Here is a 24,975-nt window from a genome sequence, read left to right on the forward strand (position 1 = left end):
TCTTGCTCAAAATAAATAAATATACTTTTTTAAAAAAATTAAAATTAAAAAATTAAAAAATGTTCCCAGCCTGGCACATCTTCATGAACATGTCAATAAAGCTGGCCCTGACACAAGGTAAATACAACTTCCTCAGCCCAGATGAAAGCAGACTGGAGCAGTGTCCAGTCCTACCTCCCTCACTGACCCCTAGACTAGGATTCCTACTGTATGTCCTCACAGACTGCGGGCCCCTCCCTAGCACATCTGCCCACTGTAATGGAGAACTACTTGTGTAATTACTTAACATCTCTTTCCCCTGCTGGACTGTGAGCCCCCCCCCCCCCGCCACCCCTGATGCCAGGGCCCATTCATCTCAGCCCCAGCGGTCTGCCCAGCACTCTCCTAGAGTACTGAGCACGAGGCACCTACAGTGTCTGGTGAGTGGACTGATGACTGGTGTCTGGGATGCCCTCTCTCTGGGCTTGGGACCATGCATGGGAAAGCAGCTGGGCCCCAGACTTCTTGGGGATTCTCAGGCAGTGCTCACCCTCTGGGGGCCACTGGATCCCCCCATAGTTCACGTGGTCAGTTAGTGTAAGATGTAGGCAACCCTCCACCCACCCTGGGAAAATTCCTCAGGTTTTCTTGCAAATAGGAGGTGGTGAGCGGAGGGAGAGCGGAGTTCCTATTTCAAACAGTGATGAAACTGTATGTTTGCACTCAGCATGCTTCACTGCCCAACTGGAAACATTTTCCCTGGTCCTCTGCGTCGGGAAAGAGCATCTAAGTGCCCCTGTGAGACTTGACACCAGCAATGGTCTTCCATCTCTGCTCCCTAACTTTGGCCCCACATCTCACTTGAAGATGCCCTTCTCCTTCACAATCCATAATGGGCAGGGATGGGTACTCAGTTTCCTAGAGGCAGGGGGAGACCAGGATGCCCACTGGTAGGACATCCTACCCAGCAGATCCCCAAACTACTCCTGAAGCTAACAGCTCCAGTGCAACCTGCACCCAGCATTTTGCAGCCTGTCCCTCAACATGAAAACAGTAGCCACTGACCTCACAGTACCATAGGGTGGTGTCCGTGGAAGGAAGTGACCTCCTTTCCTTACAAGACATTCATTCCCAGAAAATGAATTGCAAGAGTTCTTCTGTCCTTCACTTGTTTCTGGGACAGTGCGTACCGTTAAATCCCCAACACAGCTGACAGTTGAAGACTAAGAATAACCGTGGGCTGCTTGCTCCCTTCTGATTCTTCTCTCTGCTTCCAACCCACCCCTCCCCGCTCACCCCCAGCTCAGCACTGCAGTCCCAGGATGGTCCTTGCCAGGCAGTGTTTGATTGCTTTTCCACCCTGAAGACAATCGTACTCAGGTGACCTCTCTGCCCCCACACTACAGGTCCTTCCTGAGTCGGCTGCTGAGAACAACGTCTGGGAAATGCACACACAAGATCCAGCAAAGTGATCAGCGAGACCAGGTCCAGGGCATTCTTGTGCCCTCTCAGCTCCTACGCCAGCCGGAAAAGTCCGGGAGGAGTTCAAGAGCAATGTCAATGAATAATATCTCTTGCGTACGTTTGCAGAAAGTAGGGCATGGATCTGTGTTCCATCGTGCGGTGCCTGCAAGATGCTTCTGCAAGACAACAGGCTGGTTATTAAGGAAGCACGGTTGGCACTGCATGTGCCTTGAAGTTGGCTGCACTCCTCCAAACCCAGTTAACTGAGGAAAGTCCCTCTGCAGTTCCTCAGAAGTGACGTGACCGCACTTACGGATCTGCAGTGGGATCAATGTCTAAAACTTGGGCAGATCCAGCTATGATGGTGGCAATACCACCCACACTTCTGGGGCTGGGAAACAACGGCTTTGCTTGCAAGGGAAGCCCCCACTGTAGGGGGCACTGCTGGGGTGGGAAGAGCTGGAGAGAGGAATGGGTTCAGTGACCAATTACATGAATCCGCAACAGATGCGAGTGTTTAGGCACACGACCTCAGGCCGTACGGGCCTGCACCCCTAAAACATCAACCTGTCACTCCCTCCTCAGAACCCTTCAGTGGTTCCCACATTTGCAGAAGGAGGAGTGAACTTGATTCTGGAGCTTCTGGGGCCCTTTGTGGTCCTAAGAGGTGCTGCATAGACAGTTCCCTGAAATAGGATGACCAGCACGGAGGGGAGGAGGGCGTCTTTCTTAGAGGAAGGAATATCGATGCCTTCTCACCCATGTTGCTGCCATGTCTAAGAATCTCCTATATCCCTTCCCCCCTACCAAAGTTATCCACCCTTTAGGCAGGGGCTTCGTCTTCTAGGGCTGCCATCACAAATCATCAAAAATTAGGTGTCTTGGGGCGCCTGGGTGGTTCAGTCGGTTAAGCGTCCAACTCTTGGTTTTGGCTCAGGTCATGATCTCACAGTTTCGTGAGTTCAAGCCCCAAACTGGGCTCTGTGCTGAAGGTGTGGGGTCAGCTTGGGATTCTTTCTCTTTCTCTACCCCTCCCCACCCCACACTCTCTCTGTCTCTCTCAAAATAAATAAACTTAAAAAAAGTAGGTGTCTAAAAACAGCAGAAATGTATTTCCTCATGGTTCTGGAGGCCAGAGGTCCTAAAACCTAGGTGTCCACAGGGCTGTGCCCCACCCCCCCCAAAGGCTCTAGGGCAGAAATCAGTCCTTCCTTCTTCTGGCTTCTGGTGGCTCTATGAGAACAATCTGTGTCTCCTTCCTCACATGGCTGTCTCTTCTCTGTGTCCGTTCTCTGTGTGCTCCTATAAGGACACTTGTCATTGAATGGAGGGCCCACGTGGACAACCCAACACCATCTCATCTGGAGATCTGTGACTTTTTTACATCAGCAAAGACCCTTCTTCTGATAGGGTCACATTTGTAGGTCTGGACGTGGACCTGTATTTTCACCATTCACCTTACTGCAGGCAGTGATTCTCAACCCTCATCTGGGGAGACTTAGACTCCAGACACCAGGGGAGGGGGGAGCCTCAACACAGAGATTCAGTTTCAAGTGATCCTGGGTGGGGGCAAGGTGTGAAGTATGTGTGTGGGTTTTTGTGTTTGCTTTTGTTTGTTTGGGTTTCCCAACTTCTCAAGAACAACCTGGGGAGAACCACCATTTCGAGTCTGGAGGACTCATGCATCTCATCCAAGCAGATACTACAGAGGGATACCTACTTTCCTAACTGCTTTCTCCTCCAGGATTTCCTTCAATGTAGCCACAGATCAGACTGCCATCTGCTGGTTTTTAAATGTTGCACAGGGGCGCCTGGGTGGCTCAGCCTGTTGAGCATCCAAGTATTGATTTTGCCTCAGGTCATGATCTCACTGTGATGTCCAGCCCCGAGTCGGGCTCTCCGGCTCTATGCTGATAGCATGGAGCCTGCTTTAGATTCTCTCTCTCTCTCTCTCTCTCTCTCTCTCTCTCTCTCTGTCTCTGAACCACCCCTCCCCCACTCTCTCTTCAAAATAAATAAACATTAAAAAAATGATATATGTTGCACAAATGTCAGAGACCTAAGAGACCATTTAATCCAATGGTGCTTCACCTTCTCCAATCCACCAACCAGCCTCTTTACCACCTGAAACGACGCTCCCAGATACGTGAGTCCACACACACGCATAATTTAGCCCTAATTGTAATATACAGGAGAAAAAAGGAAAGTAATTTGTATTAAAATAATAAATATTTCATTATGTAGGTGCTCATGCATGACTGCACTGGAACGCACTAATGAAGCAGTCAGTGCTTACACCTACTTACAATGAATACGTGAGGAAATAAAAGACTAGAGGATGACAGAATTAAAAAAAAGATGTTAGGATGAGAAATAACAAACCCACTGACTGGTTTGGATCTGACAAGAGGAAGAAGGAAATAGTCTTAACTGAGGTAGGGATAATAAGTCAAGTGAAATTACTAATGTGAAAGTAGATAAAACCAGGAAGGATGCTATTCTTGTGAATGAGTTAAACTTTATAAAGTGTCCTAATAATTTATTATGCTGACATGGGATAGGGCAGTGACAAAGAGTCATGGAAAACATTGTCCCCGATCTGGAAACCCCACCCACAGAATGGAGGCATACACTCAGTCCTCAGCATTAAAAAAGAAAAAAAAGCTATGGAAGCAATATCCTTTTCATTCAGGCAGTGGGAAGAGGAGGATGGATTGGAAAATGTTGTTTGATAGACCCCAAAGGGGAATATTAAACTAAGAGTGAAAAAGAAAGGCAACCCCAAAGTAAATCACTGTAATGTCTAATTTTTGCAAGAGATGCCTTATCATTGTCCTATGATTGTACAGACATATATTAGAATAGAAACTATTTTAAGTTTATTTATTTTGAAGGGGGACGGGCAGAGAGAGAGAGAATCCCAACCAGGGCTCAAACTCATGAACCATGAGATCATGACCAGAGCTGAAATCAAGAGTCAGAGGCCCAACCGACTGAGCTGTCCAGGTGCCCTGAGAATAGAAATTATTTTACAGGCAGTTTTAACAAAGGAATTTATTGACATGGTGACATTTTCATGTGCCTCTGCTAATCTAATGATATGTTGTCCTACATCTTTGTTTGTTAGATGAAGTCCCAAATCTCCTGTTACAAATCTGTAAGTGGTTTCCTTGCTTTTGCAGTAACTACATATTGCACTAAAGCCCTTTTCAGTTAAATATATGTTTGGAAATGCTCTAATCTAGACAGAATGCATAGAGTAGGGAAATTATCCAGTAATTTCAAGATTTTATCTTTATTCCATTCAGGCTTCTCTTCCCCAAAAACCATCTCCTAAATTACTGGGCTTTTGGTATAACTTCTCTGAAAATTACTCAGTATTACTATGTAGAAAAGTATGACTGATTTGTATCTGTTTGGGGTTGAGTTTGACAGGGCAGGAGATGATTCTTCACTGATGGGGTAGCACCCTCAGCCCCCACACAGTAAATTGCGGGTCCTTTGTCAGGGGGGTGGCAACTCAAAGCCATCCTTACAGATTTACTAAATGTCTTCTGGGGCTTTCAATACCCAAAGCACTGTGGTCCCTGGACCAGCAGCAGCATCAGGGAATCTGTTGCAAATGCAGAATCTGAAGCCTTGAACTAGACCTACTGGGTGGGAATGTGCATTTTAACAAGTTCCCCCAAGTGATTCATATTCTCCTGAAGCACTCCTCTGGGGGACAGTGCTGACCCCATTAGAAATACTAACCAAACCCAACCTTACTGGTTTCTCGAATGAGGAAGCAAGCCCACCAAGGTCAAAGGTCAGTCAACTGTATATTTTGCTCCCCTTCCTGTCACTGAGTTACTTGAGGACAAGCCGGGTATGGGATTCTTCTCTCGGATCTGCACACAGCCGCCAGCACGGAGACACACACACAGCTGTGGCCCTAAAAAAATCCCGTTGTCTGTATTCCCTCAGGACTGAATCCTTTTTAACCAGAAAACAACAGGCTCCATTACTCCTCCGTAGAAGCACAAGCACTAGATCCCTAGCACTCACTGGGACTGAGTTTCAACACCTGTGTTTTGCAAATTTCACCACCAGCCCGCCTAAGACCAGTGTTTGAATGAAGAGCAACTGTCTCCCTCTCCACCTCCTCTGCCAATAAGCTGCTGTGGTGAGCTTCATTCTCAGAGAAAGAAGAAATAAAAGCAAACCCCCTAATTGTTCTATGGTAACTACAGCGATGATAGATGCTGTTACATGCAGACTCAGGTAAAAGAAAAATAAATGCCAACATGAAAAAGCCAGGAAAGGAGCTTCCCTGTGACAAGAGGCTCCAGTGGGCAGATCCTTTTGCTGAGGTGTGATTTAAAAAGTCAGATTCAGGGGCACCTGGGTGGCTCAGTCAGTTAAATGTCCTAAGCATCCAAATTTTTATTTCGGCTCAGGTCATGATCTCAGGGTTCGTGAGTTCGAGCCCCACTTCGGGCTCTGTGCTGACAACACGGAGCCTGCTGGGGATTCTGTCTCCCTCTCTCTCTGCCCCTCTCCTGCTTGTGTTCTCTTTCTCTCTCAAAAATGGATAATAAACATTAAAAGGTCAGATTCCTATGTGGAACTTGAGAAACTTAACAGAAGAGCAGGGAGGAAGGGAAGGGGAAAGAATAGTATCAAACAGAGAGGAAGGCAAAGCACAAGAGACTCTTAAATGAAGAGAACAGAGGGTTGGTGGAGGGGGGTGGGGAGAGGGGAAAATGGGTGATGGCCACTGAGGAGGGCACTTGCTGGGATGAGCACTGGGTACTGTCTGTAAGTGATGAATCATGGGAGTCTACTCCCAAAGCCAAGAGAACGCTGCGTACACTGTATATTTGCTGACTTAACAATAAATTATATATTTTTTAAAAAGTGTGTTAAAAAAAAGGTCAGATTCAGTAACCTATGAATTCTTGGCCCATCCTCCCCATCCTGTCTAGTGGAATGCTAACCCCCTGAGTGAATGCCCCCCACTGGGCGTGAGGGAGGCCAGCTGAGCCACTAGCAGAATGGCCAGCATGAGAAAAGCTGAGGTGAGAACAGCAAAGGGGAGAGGAGGCTTCCTTCAGCCCACCTTTCAATCCTGACTGAGCCTGTCTCCAAAGAGCCCACAGCCTACAGAGCTGCAGCCACCATCAGCCTCACCTCTGTGCTGTGGGCAGAAGGATGGCTCAATACCTTAGCCCACAGGTTCCACTTCCGGGCCTCACTTCCTTCCTTCATCAAGCAATAGTAAAGACCCAAGACAACTGAGCCCACCCTCTTCCCCCACTGCAGTGAATTCGTTTCTCTGATCACATTCAGGCCCCAGCCCAACGCAACATGCCATTCCAATATCACATTTACCAGGTGGCACTGCAGCTTCCTGTTGACATGTCCTAACTGGGCTCCAAGGACCAGGGTGTGGCTCACGCCTCTTACCTCTCACATCTGGCACAGTGCCTCACATTCAGGAGTCATACTCTAAATGTCTGGGTACTGAAAGGGGGCAATGGGGCCAATTATAGCATGACAGCCCCAGAAACTGAGCTTTTGCTAGAACAAAAATGCATTCTCATTATAAGCCTTCTTTGGGACATGTCACCACCTCGCCCATGTTTAGAGCTGCTCTCTCCGTCAAGACCATCACCACCATGCCACCACTATAGCAAACTTAAAAGGTAAGAGGTGTAACTGTAAATCAGACCTTTTTTTAAGATCCTGGAGGCAATGTAATAGATTAGCTAAAGCATCAGGTTCTAGAGCCAGAAATTCGTAGGTTCAAATACTCATTCTGCAAAGCACTAGTCATGAATCTTGGTCAAGTGACTTCACTCTGATACCATTTCCTTGTCTATAAAATGTGAATGGGAATACCACATCCTCATGGGGTTCTGGTGAGGCAGTACATGCTATAGAATGAGTCTTTCAACTGTCTTCTTTATTTTTGTCCCTGGTCTCCAAGCAGCTCCCCAGGCTGTGCTAAAACAACCAGGAAGTAAGGTTTCTTTCCTTCTACTCTAGGGTAAAATGGCATGGACATAACAAGGCAGGGCTGCACACCCACATGCCTGGACAAGTAACAGAGGTAAGCCCACTTGTCAGGTGCAAATGAAGCAGAATCACATCCACACAGAAATCTACCCTCTCCTTTTCTTCTTGAAAAAGACTCCCTTTGCAGGGGGCATTTGGAGGGGTCAGTTGGTTGAGTCCCTGACTCTTGATTTGGGCTCGGGTCATTATCTCATGATTCATGTGATCAAGCCCCATATCAGGCTTCATGCTTAAGATTCTCTCTCTCCCTCTACCCCTCCCCACCCTCAAAAAGAAGAAGAAGAAGAAGACGATGATGACAAATGGGGGGGGGGGGACGGTAAGAGTTGGGAAAATGTTCAAATGGGAGCAGGCTAGTCCCAACATCAGGGATCCTTAGAGACAGCAGCTCTCCAGTCCAAACCAGTGGTCAGCATATAGTTATTAGAACCCAGTGTTTCCAGGCCTTTTGATAATGCAAAGACATTTCAGAATTTTTTAAGGTACATTTAGGTACAATTCAAAATGGCAGTCTTACCCATTGCAGCATTACTTGTAATAAATGCCAAATGACTGAAAACAACATATGTTGATCGGCAGGGAATTGGTTGAGTAAATTAGGGTACCTCCCTATAATAGAGCACTATGCCCCTGTTTAAAAAAAATGAATGGAAAGCTCTCAACATACTAACAGTAAAAGAGCACCAAGATAAATTAAGTGGAAAAAAAAGCAAGGTTAAAAGAAGTGTGTATAGTGAGAAAAAACAGGATGGAGACAAGATATATTTGTAATAACTCTAGAAGGATGTATAAAACTAATAAAAGTAAGGGCACCTGGGTGGCTCAGTTGGTTAAGAGTCTGACTCTTGATTTCAGCTCAGATCATGATCTCAAGGTTTTGTGAGATTGAGCCCCTACCCGCTTGGGATTCTCTCCTAGGGCTATTCACCCCTAGCCTTTTGTGTGTCTCTGTCTTGTCACCCTGAATAGGTTCACTTCTAGGGTGAGCACAATTCTAGAGTGAATTGTGATCTCCAATAAAGATATGGTGAAGCCCTAACCCCCAGGACCTCCAATGCGAGCTAATTTGGAAACAGGGTCATTGCAGAGGTCACTAGCTAAGGTGAGGTCATACTGGAATAGAATGGGCCCCTACTCCAGTATGACCAGCGTATTTATAAAAAGATAGTCACTTGAAGATAAAGACACACAGGGAGAAAGCCATGTGACAGTGAAGGTGGAACGTGGATTATGTGGCTATGAGCCACAAAATGCTAAAGATTGCGGACAAATGACCAGAAGCTGGGTAGAGTTGAGGAAGGATTCCCTTACAGGTTAGGGAGGGAGCATGGCCCTGCCACACCTTGACACTGGACTTCAATCCTCCAGAATTCTGAGACCATAAATTTCTGTTTTAAGTCACCCTGTTGGTGGTACTTTATAATGGCTGCCATAGGAAATGAATATACTCAAGCCAGCTCGAGTGACAGAGGCACCTGACCCTTTTCCATCTCAGTAGCGGCTCGGTAGACACTGAGGGAAACTCTGTTCCAATGAATGAAAACTCTAGGACCTTGCCTGGTCGAGCTTTATTGTATAGGTGAAGTGGAAACTCAGTCAGTCAATAATTACTGAGTACTGACCTTGTGAAGAACGTAGGAGAAAAAAATGTTCCATGAATGCCCTCAGGAAGTTGACAATTGATTGATGATGTCAGACAGATAGAAAAAATATAATACATATATATAGAGAGACACACACACACATACAAATTACATACATACATACATACATGCATACACACATAATAAATATATGTAATATAACACAATACATTTCATATCAGCCAAATAAGCATGACCTCACCCCCCCAGTGGATGCCACAGAGGTCACTCCGAACTAAATCCCACTGGACTGCCATCTGGCCTCAATCTTCCACTGTATTTCATTTTAGCTGCTCCTGAACATGTGTGTCCGGAAGACTGGGGAAAGTGTTAGACTATCGGGCTAGTAGACAATTTCTTGAAACTGTCACCACTGCTCCTGGCATGGAACCTGAACCTGTCGCCCACTGCAGATGCCCACTGCTGTCTGTGTTAACTGTCTTCTACTCCTGGTCAAAGACTCTCCCATCAGTTTCTTATCATCTCCCCTTTCCTGTTCAGAGAGGAACAATGAGCCTATTCTATACTTCTCCGCAAATCTGACATGCAGGAAACACAAAATCCAGGTAGTCTGGGGGTCCGCTTCAGTAGGTCAACTAGAAGAGATTTAAAAGGAGCTACAGAAAATCAGAGGACCTTAGCAAATATACTGTCATCTTCATCATCACTCAGAACATTTGCTTCTTTGGCCCAGCCTCCTTGCAGGTTCCCACTATACCTACCTCTAGGAACCTCTGGTTCTTACCAGAAGGAAACCTCGCATCCACTTCCACGCCTGGGGTTGGGGAGGCAGCACACAGGACTGAGCTCTCCTGGAGCTTTCTCTGATGCCCAGGCCTCCGGGTGAGGCTGCTCTGGGAGGAAGAGACGTGGCCGTGGGAGTGCCAGGTGGACACCCAGGCGGGGTTCATGAGGAAAATTGGCAAGTCGCTGAAGCTCCACCCTTGACAAGCAGCCTGATGACCTGACTTTGGCTCCAGGCCAGTCCCCTGAGGGGCAGCTGTGGTCAGGGCATGACCTGCAGGTAGAACAGACAGAGGAACGGTCTCTTCACTTTGACTTCACATAATTCATTATAGGTTCTCAGAGCAGAAAAGGCCTTTGAAGTCACTTAATTTTTAGCCTGTTGTTTATCAAATGCACTTCCAGATGGGCTTTGGGTCTGACTTCGAAGCAAACAGCACTGCCTGCCCAAGCAACATCCATCTCTCCCTTGCTCCTCTCCAAGCAAACTCCAACTGTGTTACCACTCAGCGTGGGCGATCTCGTGCCCAGCTCAGGGGCCCTATCCAGTCAGAACACATGCAGGCCCCTGGCCCGTGGGTAAGCTAGGGGTGGGCATCTCACTCCCCCTGGTCACCAAGACACAAGAGGGGCCTCCTGAGGGTGCTCCTGGAAGTGTTTTCCAGGCTTTTAAAAAAAGAGACACAGGAACCTCTTTCTCCACTGGATGTTGTCTGGTCCAGCCACTCCATGACCTTCTGCAGCTGCACTGTGACCATAACGCACAAGCATAACAGAAGAATGGAGAAAGAAAGAGCCCAGGCCCTTGATGACATCACTGAACCACTGGGCTAATCAGCCCTGATGTCACTCCCCCACCATCCCAGACTTCTCATTATACAAGTAATAAATGCCCTTATTTACGTTTCTTGAGTTGGGTTTTGGAGTTTTGGTTTTACTGACCACAGCTAAGGTTATCCTAAGCAATGTGCATTCAGATCTCCCAAAACCACAGGACCATATTCCTGAAGCAAAATCTTACTATATTGACTATGGCTTCCCAAACTTCTACATCATTCTTTTCATCCCACCTTTTCTTGGGAGTCCATCGTCTCCCCAGACTTGACACATGTGACCACCTTTTCAATACAGTATTCAATGCTACAATATATGCCAATTTGCTCATTTGATTAATTAGACATTCTGAGTTCCCTACAATGTTCCAGATAGGGACTCAAAAATGAAGCCCTGAGGAGTACATGGTGGGTGAGACCCACTCCTGGCAAGGAGGTACGTGCCTTGTGGCAAGCACATGGTAGGATGTACACACAGGGCATGGAAGACCTTGAGGTAGGCAGTGCTAGCAAAAGCACCACGGAAAAGAAACTAATTCTTGAGGGAAGAGTAGAAGATGGTGAGCAGAAAGACCTTCTCAATGAAGGATATGAATAATGATGAAAATATAATACACAATGATGGTGGCAAACATTTCCTGAATGCTTTTCATTAAGGCACACATGCACTGTTCAGGGTGTTCATAAACTACATTCAGTAGTACAGTGTGGACAATTCTAGGTCCCAGAGGCCAATCTCCATTGGGTTACTTCCCAATCATAATTGGCCATTGTTTTGTTTTGTTTTGTTTTTTGTTTTTTTAGGTAGGCTTCACCCCCAGTGCAGAGCCCAACACAGGGCTTGAACTCATAACCCTGAGATCAAGACCTGAGCCGAGATCATAAATTGGATGCTTAACCCACTGAGCCAGTCAGGTTTCCCAATTTTGTCAATTTTTTAACAGAATTTCCTTCTGCATATGTATAATTTATTGTCAAGTTAGCTAACATATACAGTACACAGTGTGCTCTTGGCTTCGAAAGAAGATCCCTGTGATTCATCACTTACATACAACACCCAGTGCTCATCCCAACAAGAGACCTCCTCAAATAAACATGCTAGACTTCTTTTTCTGGCATTATAGTAGGCTAAGTAATTTGACCCCCTTGCCTGCCCCCGGAGTAAAAACAACTGAAAAATTTTGTACAAAATATATTTTTTTAAAAATGTCTCTAAGAGCATTGATGAGCTGGCAAGAGAGGAAGAAATTCACTGGCCAAGGACTTCTTCAGATAATGGAATATCTAGGTTCTGATTATAATAATGGCTATAATGTAATTAAAGAAATTAAAGACAAGCTTGCAATTATGTACGAGGAACAACAGCAACAAATCACAAGAAATAATCAAGAAGATACGGGGAAAATGGGCTAAAGGGAACTTTTAGAAATAAAAAATAAATAACTGAAATTACAATCTGTGGACAGACTTAATGGCATATTAGACACAGTCTGAGAAAGAAGTAGTGAGCTAGAAGCTAGGTCAAAATAAACTAACCAAAATGCAGCACAGAAAGACAAAGACTCAGAAAAATATGGAGAGAGCTTAAGAGACATGAAAAATGGAAGCTAGCATGTGTCTGTTTGAAGTCCTAGAAAGGGAAGAGAGAGAGAAAGTATTTGGACAGATAATGACTACAAATTTTCTAAAAGTGAGGAAAGATACTAATACACATGCTCAAGAATACCAATGAGTCTCAAGAATAAATAAAAGGAAACCCACAATTAGTTGTATCTCAGTGAGACTACAGAACATCAAAGACAAAGAAAGTATCTTAAAAGCAGCCAATGAGAAGAGACAAGTTACCTTTCAATGATTTTAAGCCAAAAGATGGTCAAATGCCTTCAGCGTGCTAGAAGAGAGTAATCATCACCTGAGACCTCTATACCTAAAATAAATAAATAAATAAAGATTCTTTAAGAATAAGAGAAATGGGGGTGCCTGACTGGCTCAGTCAGAAGACCGTGTGACTCTTGATCTCAGGGTTGTGAGTTTGAGCCCCACATTGGGTGTAGAAATTACTTAAAAAAATAAATAAATAAAATAATTTTAAAAAAAGAATAAGAAAAATGAAGGCATTATCCAATAAACAAAACTCTAGTTTGCCACAAGCAGACCCTCATTAAAGAGCTTTTTTTTTTTTTTTTTTTTTAGAGAGAGCGAGAGTGAGCGAGAAAGAGAGAGAGTACAAGCAAGGGAGGGACAGAGAAAGAAGCAGACTGAGGATCTGAAGCAGGCTCTGCTCTGACAACATACAGTCCGACTCGGGGCTCAAACTCATGAACTTCGAGATCATGACCTGAGCTGAAATCAGATGCTTAACCGACTCAGCCACCCAGGCGCCCCTTAAAATAAAATCTTAAAAAATTTCATATAGGGGACCTATATGGCTTACTCAGTTAAGGATCTGACTCTTGGGGGGCACCTGAGTGGCTCATTTGGTTAAGTATCCATCTTCAGCTCAGGTCATGATCTCACAGTTCCTGAGTTCAAGCCCCATATCAGGCTGTGACAGCTCAGAGCCTGGAGCCTGCTTCAGATTCTGTGTCTCCCTCTCTCTCTGGCCCTCCCCCTCTCATGCTCTGTCTCTCTGTCTCAAAAATGAATTAAAAAATTAAAAAAAAAAAAAAGGATCTGACTCTTGGTTTCAGCTCAGATCATGATCTCATGTGAATTGGAGCCCCACATCGGGCTCCTCGCTGACAGTACAGAGCCTGCTGAGATTCATTCTCTCTCTCTCACTGTCTCTCTCTCAAAATAAATAAAGTTTAAAAAATTCACATAATAATACCACTTATGCAAGGTTGCTGTGGAATAAATGAGCAGACACATACAAATGCTCCCAACATAGCTTCTGCCTCCAGAAGATGTAAAATAAATCTTAATTTCCTATCTCTTCAAAATGTAATAAATAAACAAGTAAGGAAGACACTGTTAGCAACAGAGAATTACTGCCTCTGCTTCAGGTGGAAGATACAATTGTGGCACTCTGTCACAGCATATGAATCTGCACTACAGAGCTGGTGCTTAGCAGCTGTTTCCTTGTTATCTTTTCAGTATCAAGCCCAAGATCTTCCAAACAAGCTATCTCTGATGTGTCTATTTTTAAAATACTGCATGTGCACACACACATGTTCCAGGGATATATACACTCTGGATTTCCATTTAACTCACAATTGTAAAATAAACTGCGTTCGCAGTTTTAAGAGCTCATAAAAAACATGTTGGTCCATCCATAGGGCAAAATGGCTCATTCCACCCACTCCCCTGTCCCAGGGCTCTTCTGCCAACTAGGAGACAGCCAGACCCCAGTCCTCATGCTAAGAGACACTCTTCCTGACTCCAATCTGGACTTCACTCCGTTTCATAAGGACTGCGAAAGAAGAGAAAAGGCAGCTAAGAAAAGTTAGCTTGGACCCTCTGAAGTTCTCTGCCTAATCTGCATTTGGCAACAATCTGGAAGGTAGGGCAAGGGGGGAGGAGGGACAAAACCAGGGAGGGGACGGGGCGCCTGAGTGGCTCAGTCAGATGAGCATCCAACTTCGACTCAGGTCAAGATCTTGTGGTTCTTGAGTTCTAGCATCATATGGTGAGTCCGAGTCCCACATTGGGCTTGCTGCTGTCAGCACAGAGCCTACTTTGGATACTCTGTCCCCCTTTCTGCCTCTCCTCCGTTCACACACATGCATACACATGTGCTCTCTCCCTCAAAAATAAACACTAAGAAAAAAAAAAACAGGGAGAGGACAGATAAATCCAGGACTAATCTTCTCTTGATAGTGTCATGGAAGCCAATAACACCAGTCCTGAAGTTCTAAGACCAGGACTGGCATCCTTACTCTGCCGTTTGTTCCCATGTGTCCTTAGTCAAGACACTGAACCTCTCTGATTTTATTCTCCTCACCTGTAGATTGGAGGCAATAATTATATCATATTTGGAGAGCACCTTACAATTGACTAAGTGTTTCCATAGCCATCATTTCATTTAACATGCATAGTTGGGCATATAACAGCTAGCATTATAATCACCTCACTGCTCTGTGGTGAAGATTCAAAAACAGAGCACGGAACCACTTGTGCAAAGTGCCAAGGGCTTGGCCCACAGAAAGGATCATCGCCAGGGTACTGGCCTTAGCCTGTTAGGAGCGCAGGATCTGCAGTCCAAACATCTGCATTTGAATTCTGATTCTCCACTTATTACCTGGGTGACCTTGAGCAGGCGGCTTAGCTTCCACCTTCTTACCTCTAAGCTAGGGATGAGAGGAATAGTCCTGTCTCCTAGCTCAGGTACAGGGGAGGCGCTCAGTGAATGAGTGAACCTGAATCTACACCAAGTGAAGCTGACAGGTGTCTGACCACACACCCCTGCACTTACGGACATGAACCATCCTCCATCCTTTCTTCTCCATGGCTACCTCTACTCTCCACACCCTTGGGCAAACATTTGTGAAGGAAGGGCAGAAGTTCTAGATATCAGGACACATCAGCTTGTGTCTTAGGCTACAGAAGAAAACATGCTCAGGAGCATTAATTAGATCCAATCAGCCTGGAGTTTATAGGCTAACAGCCCTGAGCAGTGGGGTGGGCATATGTGTTCCCGGGGTGAGGGCAAAACAGTCAGCCATGACAGTCACTGTGCTTGTTAACATCTCTTTGTAAAGTCCTCTGGGACAGCCCAGCCCTGACTTCACAGCTGCAGACAGAGCTGGCATGGCTGTGTGCTGCGTGAACTAGTCAGGGACCCAGGCAGGCAGGGCAGAAAGGACTGGACTAGCCGCCATTACCAGGCTTCGGGTGTGGAACACTGCTGTCCCATGACTCGGGCTGAAAAGAAATCAGGCAGACATGAAAGAAGCCAATGGTGGGCTATTGTTAAAGGAGTTCTCACCTGGGCTTCCTCTCCATCTGCTTTGGTTAGTTTTTCCTGGTGGACAACTTTGTACAAAGAGCATGAGTCTCTGTGGGTGACCCTGCCTGCTTCCACTCTACAGCCCTATAGAACCTTCTGCAAGGTTCTGAACACAACTCCATCCGAATGGAGCATGGTCCATATAACACATCTTCACACCCATGTAGATTCTAGAAACCTCTGAGTGTTGACACACATGTGCCCAAGCAGGGCTGGCTGTGCTGGATTTTATACATCTCTGTCCACATGAGAGAGGAAGGATCAGAGAGTTCTGGCTCCTCACATCTTTTAGATGGTAAACTGAGTCAGTGATGGCCAGAAGGAAGAGGATGAGGTGGTAACCCTTAAAAATATTGGCAGGGTTGGGGTGACTGGGTTGCTGAGTCAGCTAAGCATCTGACTTCAGGTCAGACCATAATCTCATGGTTTGTGAGCTCGAGCCTCATATCAGCTATCTGCTGTCAGCACAGAGCTGGCTTTGGATCCCTCTGTCCCTGTCTCTCTCTGCCCCTCCTCCGCTCATGCTCACTCTTTTTCCTCTCTCTCTCTCAAAAATAAATTTTAAAACATTTTTAAAAATATTGGCAGGGTTAAGGTATGTCTTATGGGTTTAATTTCCATGTGGAAATTAAGACACCATCTATTAAATCAGACACCATCTATTAAAATTAACTAAAGGATCCTCATGGTACACTCCTCCCTGGACCCCCTGCGGCCACCCATCTGCTGAATTCCACTGTCCTTGAAGGCCCACTCAGCTCTCGTGTACACTGTTATGCCTTCTGCAAAGACCATTTCCTTCTAGAGCACACACACTCTGTCCTCCCCTCTTGGTACAGGCACCCTATGCTCTCAACACAAGTATTAGGCTTTGTTCTTTCTTCCAGCACAACGTACCACACATAGTAGGTGCTTAGTCACTATCTGTTGATCTATTTGGTTTAAGTTTTGGGGTTTTGGGGGTTGGGGGAAGGTTGGCATTAATAATCATATTCATTCAGCCCCTCAAGTATCCGAAAATTCAGATGTGGTACGTGGTATAATGTGATTGTTATTCAGAACAAATTAGAGCTCTTCATTCTATTTCTAACTCAGTAAATAGGGCTTGTGTGTTTAAAAAAATATTTTTAGTTTGCCATGTGTGATTGCATAATGAAGGCCTAGTAATTTTTTTTCATTAACATTCATTTCACTTTGCAGTTCCTTTTTGTGCCTTTGTTTCCGATTCAAGCAGCGGCCCAGTGTATTAAAATCATACTCCTTAGAAAGTGCTAGAGCAGACTTTCGATCGGACTTCCCCACCCCTATATTTCTGACTGGCTTGTGCCTGGAGCGGCTTACCTAGTGTGGAGTCAGGGGAATCTGCTCCCATCTTACAGGTGTGTTAACAGAGCTCTGTCAATCAGCAGACCCCACCCCACCAAGGAATTAGCCTTTGTAGGAAACCATTATGGTACAGAAGGATCAACAGCATGGGTGAGACATCCTTGATGTAAGTGTCTGTACCAGAACTAGATGTGTGAACTCAGACAAGCTATTTAACCTCTCTGAGCCTCAGTCCCCTCATCTGTAAAATGGGGAAGCTAAGTCCAAGATTAGAAACAGTGCCTGGCACATGGCAGGCACTCAACAAATTAACTTATACGTGGGGGCCATGTCAGAGTCTGCTGGATACCTAGCTGCTTCTCCAGCTGGCTTCATCCCTGGACTTATGCCACATCTTCCAAAAACAGAATCCTGATCCCCAAGCAAAGATGAACCCTAGAAATCTGAGCGTGGGGCAACATAGTATAGGGTAGCAGAATCCACAGAGAAAGTGGTGAAAAGCAAGGAGAAAGGTGCCAGAGAGACACACTGCAGAAGATAAAAATGCTAGAAAGAATGTCTGCTGAAGAAATAGGAAATACATTCTGGCATATTTGTAGCCAGGGCAAACAGGCTGTAGGGATAAATTACGTTGCTCTGAGTAGATGCAGAGTTGAGCTTCATCAGTACACCAAGAGGGGACAGAAAAGCACAATGGATCATAATTAAGAATAAGAACTGACATGGTGACCAAGTCCCTATGGCCAAGGAGAATTCCCCATCCCTCTTGCCATGGGAGGGACCCACGCATGGTCAAAGCTAAAATTGCACTTTATAGTACGTGTGTAATTAGTTGAGAAGCTAATTTAGCAGTTTGGTAAATTCCATTAGCAGTTTATCTATGGTATGTAATTAAGCTATTTACAAGCAAATCCTTTTTGGCTAAAGGCTCCAGTTAAGAATCCTAATGGAAGATGGCTCATGTAACCTATACCCAAAGTTTTGCAGACTCTACAAACCTTCTGGAGTAGATGCTGTGCTTGATTCTATACAGTGACATTCCCATCCAGACAAAGGAGGAAGATTAGAGGGTCCAGAGTCAATCCCGGCCTCTGGCATTATCATGGCCTCGGAATGTTGCCATCTCTGACCTACTTCCTCATCTCAAAGGGGTCAATGATAGTAACTACCATAGAGGACCGTTGGGAGAAATGTACAAGGTGATAGATAAAGTGCTCGGCACAGAACCCAGCCCAAAGGAAGGTAGTCTCACAGAAGCTCGTGTGGCAGAAGCAGAGAATAAAAAACACCCCAGGAAGTATCAAGGAACAGCAGCAGAAAGATTGCCCAAGTGGAGGGGGCATCTGATGGCTAGGCCACTGCGAGAAAGGAAGCTGAGACAGAGTGAGATTGGGGAACTCTCTGGGGTCATGCCTAATACCTAACTGTATCAGTTGGGAAGATGAAGAAAGACCTGTGGTGGTCATGGTGGGTGCACAGAACTATGATGCTTTTTTTTTTTTTAAACTTACTTACTTATTTTGAGGGAGACAGAGAGAGAGTGTGAGCAGGGAAGGGAAAGAGAGAGGGACAGAGAATCCCAAGCACGCTCCCTGTAGTCAAAGTGCAGAGCCCAACAAGGGGCTCCAAGTCACAAAACCGTGAGATCATGATCTGAGCCTAAATCAAGAGTTGGACACTCAACTGACTGAGCCACCCAGGCGCCCCAACACTGTGAATGTTCTTAATGCCACCGAACTACACACTTAAAAATGGTTACAATTGTAAATTTTATGTTCTGTATATTTTACTTCAATTTCTAAAAAGACCAAGTTACCAAAAAAAACCCCTCAAAAATAAAACAATACCCTAAAACTGAACTCTCAGTCCACTGAAGATATTAAAACAAAAGTAACATAAAAGAGAATTAGGATCACCTTCTCTCTGTGGGACTCTGAGGAAAGGCAGTGTCCGTGCACCCAGACACCATACTGAAGGCTACAACCTCCATTGTGTGGAGCTGATCCTTATCCAGAACATCTGTTTATTATTTTTGTAAAGGCTTATTTATTTTTGAGAGAGTGAAAGCAGGGGAGGGACAGAGAGAGAGAGAGAGAGACAGAGAGTCCAAAGTGGGTTGTGCTCTGACAGCAGAGAGCCCGATGCGGGGCTCAAACTCACGAACCAGGAGATCATGACCTGAGCCAAAGTTGAAAGCTCAGGTGACTAAGCCACCCAGGTGCCCCCAGGGCTTCTGTTTCATAGAAGCTGCCAGAAGACTTGAAAACCCACAACCACCACAGATCATGGCATCAGAGAAAGATCTAAGATTCTTATGCAGAACAATTCATCTTTCCTGATGGTATCTCCCCCATAGTCATTTCTGCCCATAATTCAGATGAAACAGAAGGAAGTTTCCAGGGACCTCCTCCCCTGCCCCTCCATGTTCTCTAGGGACAGTGGGGCTATTCTCTTGTTCAGAGAGAACCCTTGCCTTTGGGGAGAAGGCCTCTAACTTTCAGTCATGCTCAGGTTAGAAACAGAGTGGCTTTGACACACCACCTCCTGTGCCTGGCTGGAGGCACATGTAGCCTCTCTGGCCAGGGTCTCTAACCTTGGCCATGATCTCTCTGGTGTCCACAGCAAGGCATGCCAGCCTGATGTCCTATGCCTCAGGGCGCTGCTGCTATGAATGCCCTGTGGCCTGGGCCTGGCCTCACTGGGACCCAAAAGCATTTCCCAGCTGTTATTAAAACCACAGGGGCAGCAACGTGGTGCAGAGCTCTGCTGGAAGCCGGACACAGTGAGTCAGTGACACAGGCCTCTGTAGGGACCCTCCAGTCGGAAGGTCCCTCCTGCCACTCACCCACATGCCTTTGCCCACTGTGCTTATGTACCCTCTCACAGGCTCTACCTCCAATGCCTGCACTTTCCTCTGTGCCTTTCCAAGGTTGACCTGCTCTTCTGCATCCAACTCAAATCCCGCTTGGTCTGTGAGGCCACAAGATATATGCTTGATTCTGCTTGCTCTGAACCCCAGCAGCACTGGCTGTTTTATAGACTAACCCTCTTAGGGGACTATGAACCTAAAGGGATGAGGCCTCTCTTCTTCTTCTTTTTTTTTTTTTTTTTTCAGGCAAGGCTTTATTGGGGCTTATGCTCCAGCGCAAGGGAGACAGCACAAAGGAAAGAATCCACAGCCTTACTTCCTGAGGAGAGGTCAGGGAGCGCTTCTTAAAGAAACTTAGGTGGGAAGAGGGTGACCTCTAAGCATGTAGAGGTGGGAATTTATTGGTACTGGCACACTTAAAGGTCATGCTTCTTCATGCGTTGCATGTCTTTTTTTTTTAATGTTTTATTTATTTCTGAGAGAGAGAGGCAGCATGAGCCAGAGAGGGTCAGAGACAGAGAGGGAGACACAGAATCTGAAGCAGGCTCTAGGGTCTGAGCTGTCAGCACAGAGCCCGATGCGGGGCTCGAACCCACGAACCGCGAGATCATGACCTGAGCCGAAGTCGGACGCTTAACCGACTGAGCCACCCAGGCGCCCCCATGTGTTGCATGTCTAATTAACATGTTAAGTCTCCACCTATGGGTGTGAAGTTTAGTATTATAATGAGGGGAAAGCCAGTGAAAGTTCAGCACTGAGGTCCATCTTGGCACAGACTGGTTTAGTCTAGTCTTTGCTAGTCTTGGAAGTTGAGTCAATCCTTCCAGTGAGCATCCTCCATCTGCATTTCTTTTTTTTTTTTTTTTTTTTCTTTAAATCAGCTTGGTAAGGGCTCAGGAAGCACAGATGCTGATTAGGTGAGAGACGCTGTCCCTGTCCCTGGGGAACTGGGGTCTAAAATGGGCACGCTGACAAGGAGCACCAAAATGGGAGGAAGCCCTGGACAGTGGAACTCAACAGCAAACTCTAAGCAGGTAAAGCCACCGCGACCAAAGGGATCATGAAAGCCTTCACGAGGGTGCCCTTTCATACCCATTAGCTCACCCAAGGCCGACTGGCAGGTAATTATTCCCACTTCACTGAGGAGGTAAGAAACTCAGGCTGAGGATACATGGCTGGTCAGAGTCAGAACCAATGTGGTTCTGGTTCTGGGCTCAGCATTTAGAGGCATAGGCTGAGGAATGGTTGAGGAATGGCCCTGGGGCCAAGTAGCAAGTTCAAATCCCAGATTGGCCTCTTTTTTTTTTTAAGTTTATTTTTATTTGAGAGATAGAGAACAAGTGGGGGAGGGGCAGAGAGAGAGAGAGGGAGAAAGAATCCCAAGCAGGCTCTGTGTTGTCAGCACAGAGCCCGATGAGGGGCTCGAACTCAGAAAATAAGATCATGACCTGAGCTGAAATTGAGAGTTGGACGCTTAACCAACTGAGCCACCCAGGCGCCCCCCAGATTGGCCTCTTAATTGCTGTATGATCTCAGGCAAATTACCCCACTTCTCAGAGCCTTGGCTTCCTCATCTGTAAAATGATGGAGAATGATAATAATAGTACCGAACTTATGAGGCCTAATAAGGGTTGAATGAGTTCGTTGGTGCCAAGCTCTCAGCCACGGCTGGTGCATTTCTGTGCTCCTGTCTCCAGATGCAGTAGGAAGAGGGTCCCTGAAGTTCTTTTTTTTTTTTTAAATGTTTATTTATTTCTGAGAGAAAGATAGAATGTGAGTAGGGGAGGGGCAGAGAAAGAGAGAAACACAGAATTCAAAGCAGGCTCCAGGCTCTGAGCTATCAGCACAGAACCCAACCCGGGGCTCGAACTCACAAACCATGGGAGATCACGACCTGGGTCGAAGTCGGACACCTAACCGACTGAGCCACCCAGGCGCCCCAAGGGTCTACAAAGTTCTGTGTTTACTCAGGGCAGGGCTGCCGGAAGTCCATCTTCCCCCCTCCCATCCCAGAGAGTGCAGGTGTGTGGCTATGTGGATTCAATGTGGCAAAGCTCCATCCATTTACCTGGGCCAGCTGCAAATCCTGGAGCTCAACACTGAGCAATCTCCAAAGTAAATAAAGTGAAAATAAACCAATCGCCTAGCTAATAGGAGATTTTCTTCTTGTCTGCACTGGTAATTGAGCCGTTGTGGCCAGCCTCATACTTCCCCGGTGCTGCTCTGAGTTAAGAGGGGAGTTAAGGAAGCTGCCTGGCCACAAAGGCAAAGGCAGGCCCTGGGAGGAGGGCACCCACACCGTGGCCCCAAATGGTCTTGGAACACTCCAGCCTGGGTGCTAAGTCCTACCTTCTCCCCTTGCCTCCGAGCCCAGGAGGGCAGAGGATTGCACAGGCCCAGGGGAGTGCTAGGAGCACAGGCTCGGTGCTGAGCCAATCCAGCCACACCACTGGAGCTCCCGTACAGAAGGAAGGTTCCTTCCCTCCCACAGTGTCTCAGGCCCAGCCTCCGAGGTAGGGCAACTCTGTTATGTGAATAAGGGGTCTTTCGCACAGGTCAGTGGGGACAGAGGTCCTTGGAACCTGAACCACATGGGAAGCCTGTCTGCTCCTACCTTCCTGCACCTCCTAGAAATGCCCGGAGCATCACGCAGGGTCAGGCTCTGCACGCTGTTAAGATGCTGTCCCCCTTAAATGCCTCCCCTGGCCAGCCCATCTGGGATGCATCTACAAGCAGGCCAGGGAAGAAAGAGTCTAACTCACATTTTGAGAAACCCAGGGCTGGGAGCCAAAACAAACTGACAAAGGGAATGCCTGTCTCCAGAAGAATCTGTCACAAAAGAAAATCCTATATTCCTCAAGTATAGGGGGGCCCTGAATGTAATCAGACGGTGGCCCCCTTAAGTCACTCCCAGCAGATAGGGCCTTTAGAAACCCACTCCCAACATAGGCCCTTCAGAGGATCTTTTTACGTCTAACCCAGTCCAAACATCCTCAGGGACCCGGTCTGAAAGCCTGGAGTGACTACAAAGCAAGAACGCATCAGAACCTAGAGACCCAAGGCCACGGGCGTCTGAACAAGGTACGGCCTGTTGGACAATGCCCACAGCATGCTTCCTCCTCGGTCACTACAGCTTCGGCCACAGCTCGGCTTCCTATCCAGCTGATGTCATGCTAAACTTGACAGTTGAGAGCAGACGAAACAACTATCCAGAAGCTCACACACTGAGTTCTGGAAGGGGACAGGGGAGTCTTCTCTATCTTAATGCTGGTGATGGAGCACCAGGTTCATGTGATGCTGCAGGTCCAGGCTCTGGAATAGCCAAACTGCCTGCATTCAAGTTCTGCCTCTACCATTTACTGGCTGTGTGACTGTGGGCATGATACTTTGCCTCTCTGTTCCTCATTTTTTCTATAAAATGGGAATGACAGCAGAATGATCGGGTTATAGTGAGGCTTAAACCAGGAAGCATATGTCTTCCACTTTATGTGTACTGGCTGTGATAAGGATGGATGACCAGTTTGTCCAGGGTTTCCTACCAAAGGCATCATTAGTAACACTCCCCCTTTTCAGCCTCATAAGTGAATGGATTGCATGATAAATTCTAAGGCTGACTAGCTCTTGTCTTATGTCCATCTGGTTATCTCCCTGCTTTGTGCTGCCTCTGAGTACTGGGGAGCAGGTTCCCAAAGATAGCTCGCCCATGCCGCTGACGGGTCTCTACCATGGACTTAGCTCTTCTTTCCTTCCATTTTCTCTTCACTTTGTCCCTCCCTCTTCTTCCTCTCCTCCCACAACCATCTTCTCCTTTCTGCTTCCCCCCATCAGTGCCTACAGGGGCTAGCAGTGTGCACAGGTACCTTCTGACTTCACTCACAGCTCCCATTTGGAAGGGACACCTTCTGACTCTAAGCTAACCCTTAACCAAATTTCTCTTAAAGGAAAGGAAACAATTTGAGATGCCAAAGAAATCACTTGACCACTTGATGGATGAGAGGAAATAATGGGCCATTCTGTGTGTGTGTGTGTGTTGTTTAAAGGACATAAAGGCAATATTGGCTTAAAATGGTCCATTCAGTGCCAGAACCTGCCTATAAAAACCTCCTCAGAGTCAAACACAGGGCAGGTCCCCATCAAGTTCACTGTGTCTAAGTGGATGGACATATGCACTCAGCGGGCTTTTCCAAGTGTTTGGGGGAGATTCGCTACATCTTGGTGCATACATATACGTGCACACACTTGTGCACACACACATACACATGCGCCTGCACACACAGACACACACGCACACACACACACCTGGACCACAGTCGGCAGGGCCAGCTGAGTCACGTGGCCAGACCACAGCAGGAACGCGCCCAGGGAGGAAGTGTAGCCCCAGTAATAAGCCCATTTCCTGACCTTCTTCCTTTTGCCCTGGGAGGTTCTCTTTCTCTTTGTCTTTTGATTCTCTCTCTCTCTGCTTTGTTTTTACACATAGTAACAGCCATGCTGCTGTCCTGGTCCACGTGGCAAGAGCTCATAGCAGCACTGATATGCAAGGAAGGAGTTTTCATTTCTAGACCTGTGACCTTGGGCAAGTCACTTCACTCTGAACCTCAGTTTCCTATTCTGTAAAATGAAAACGCTGGGTGTGGCAAAATGGTCCCTGAGGTCCTTCCGGATCTCACCCACAGTTCCCCTCAGGGATCTCCCAGACCTGGGAGCAAGGACCCGGCCAGGCATGGGGGGCGGGGCTGAGGGAGCCCCCGCTATTCCCTCCGGGGCGCACAGCCTCCCCTGCCCCCCAACTCCATGTGCCGCGCACACATTCCGCCCCACTTGGCTGCCCCGGGGTACAGAGAGGAAGCGGCGATTCCCGAGCTGCACCGCGCAGAGGGGGCAGGGGGAGCGCGCGCCCCGCAACCCTCCGACCCTCCTCCACCGTACCTTGGGCTTCGCCGCCTTCCCTGCGACCCGCCCGCGCCGGGGATTCGTCTCACAGCTGTCAGGTGGCCTCTTGCCAGGCGGGGCTGCTCCGCTTTCTCCGCCCCGACCCGCACCGGCCGTACCAGCCCCGGCGCCGCACAAGTGGCAGCAGCGTGCCTAGAGCCTCCCCCACCCACTGCG

The 24,975-nt window shown here is 46.9% G+C and overlaps 1 protein-coding gene across 1 annotated transcript in view; it reads right to left on the reverse strand.

Annotated features, from left to right (window-relative positions):
• CRACR2A (calcium release activated channel regulator 2A) overlaps window positions 1-10,072 on the reverse strand; it is a 113,217-nt gene extending 103,145 nt beyond the window's left edge. Inside the window, exon 1 of the mRNA XM_039236358.1 lies at window positions 9,869-10,072. The gene's annotated coding sequence lies outside the window, so the exon portion shown is untranslated. The remainder of the gene's footprint in view (window positions 1-9,868) is intronic.
• Window positions 10,073-24,975: the final 14,903 nt, after the last annotated feature.

The sequence above is a fragment of the Hyaena hyaena genome, unplaced genomic scaffold, assembly GCF_003009895.1.
Source record: "Hyaena hyaena isolate Hyena2069 unplaced genomic scaffold, ASM300989v1 scaffold_108, whole genome shotgun sequence".
Classification (NCBI taxonomy): domain Eukaryota; kingdom Metazoa; phylum Chordata; class Mammalia; order Carnivora; family Hyaenidae; genus Hyaena; species Hyaena hyaena.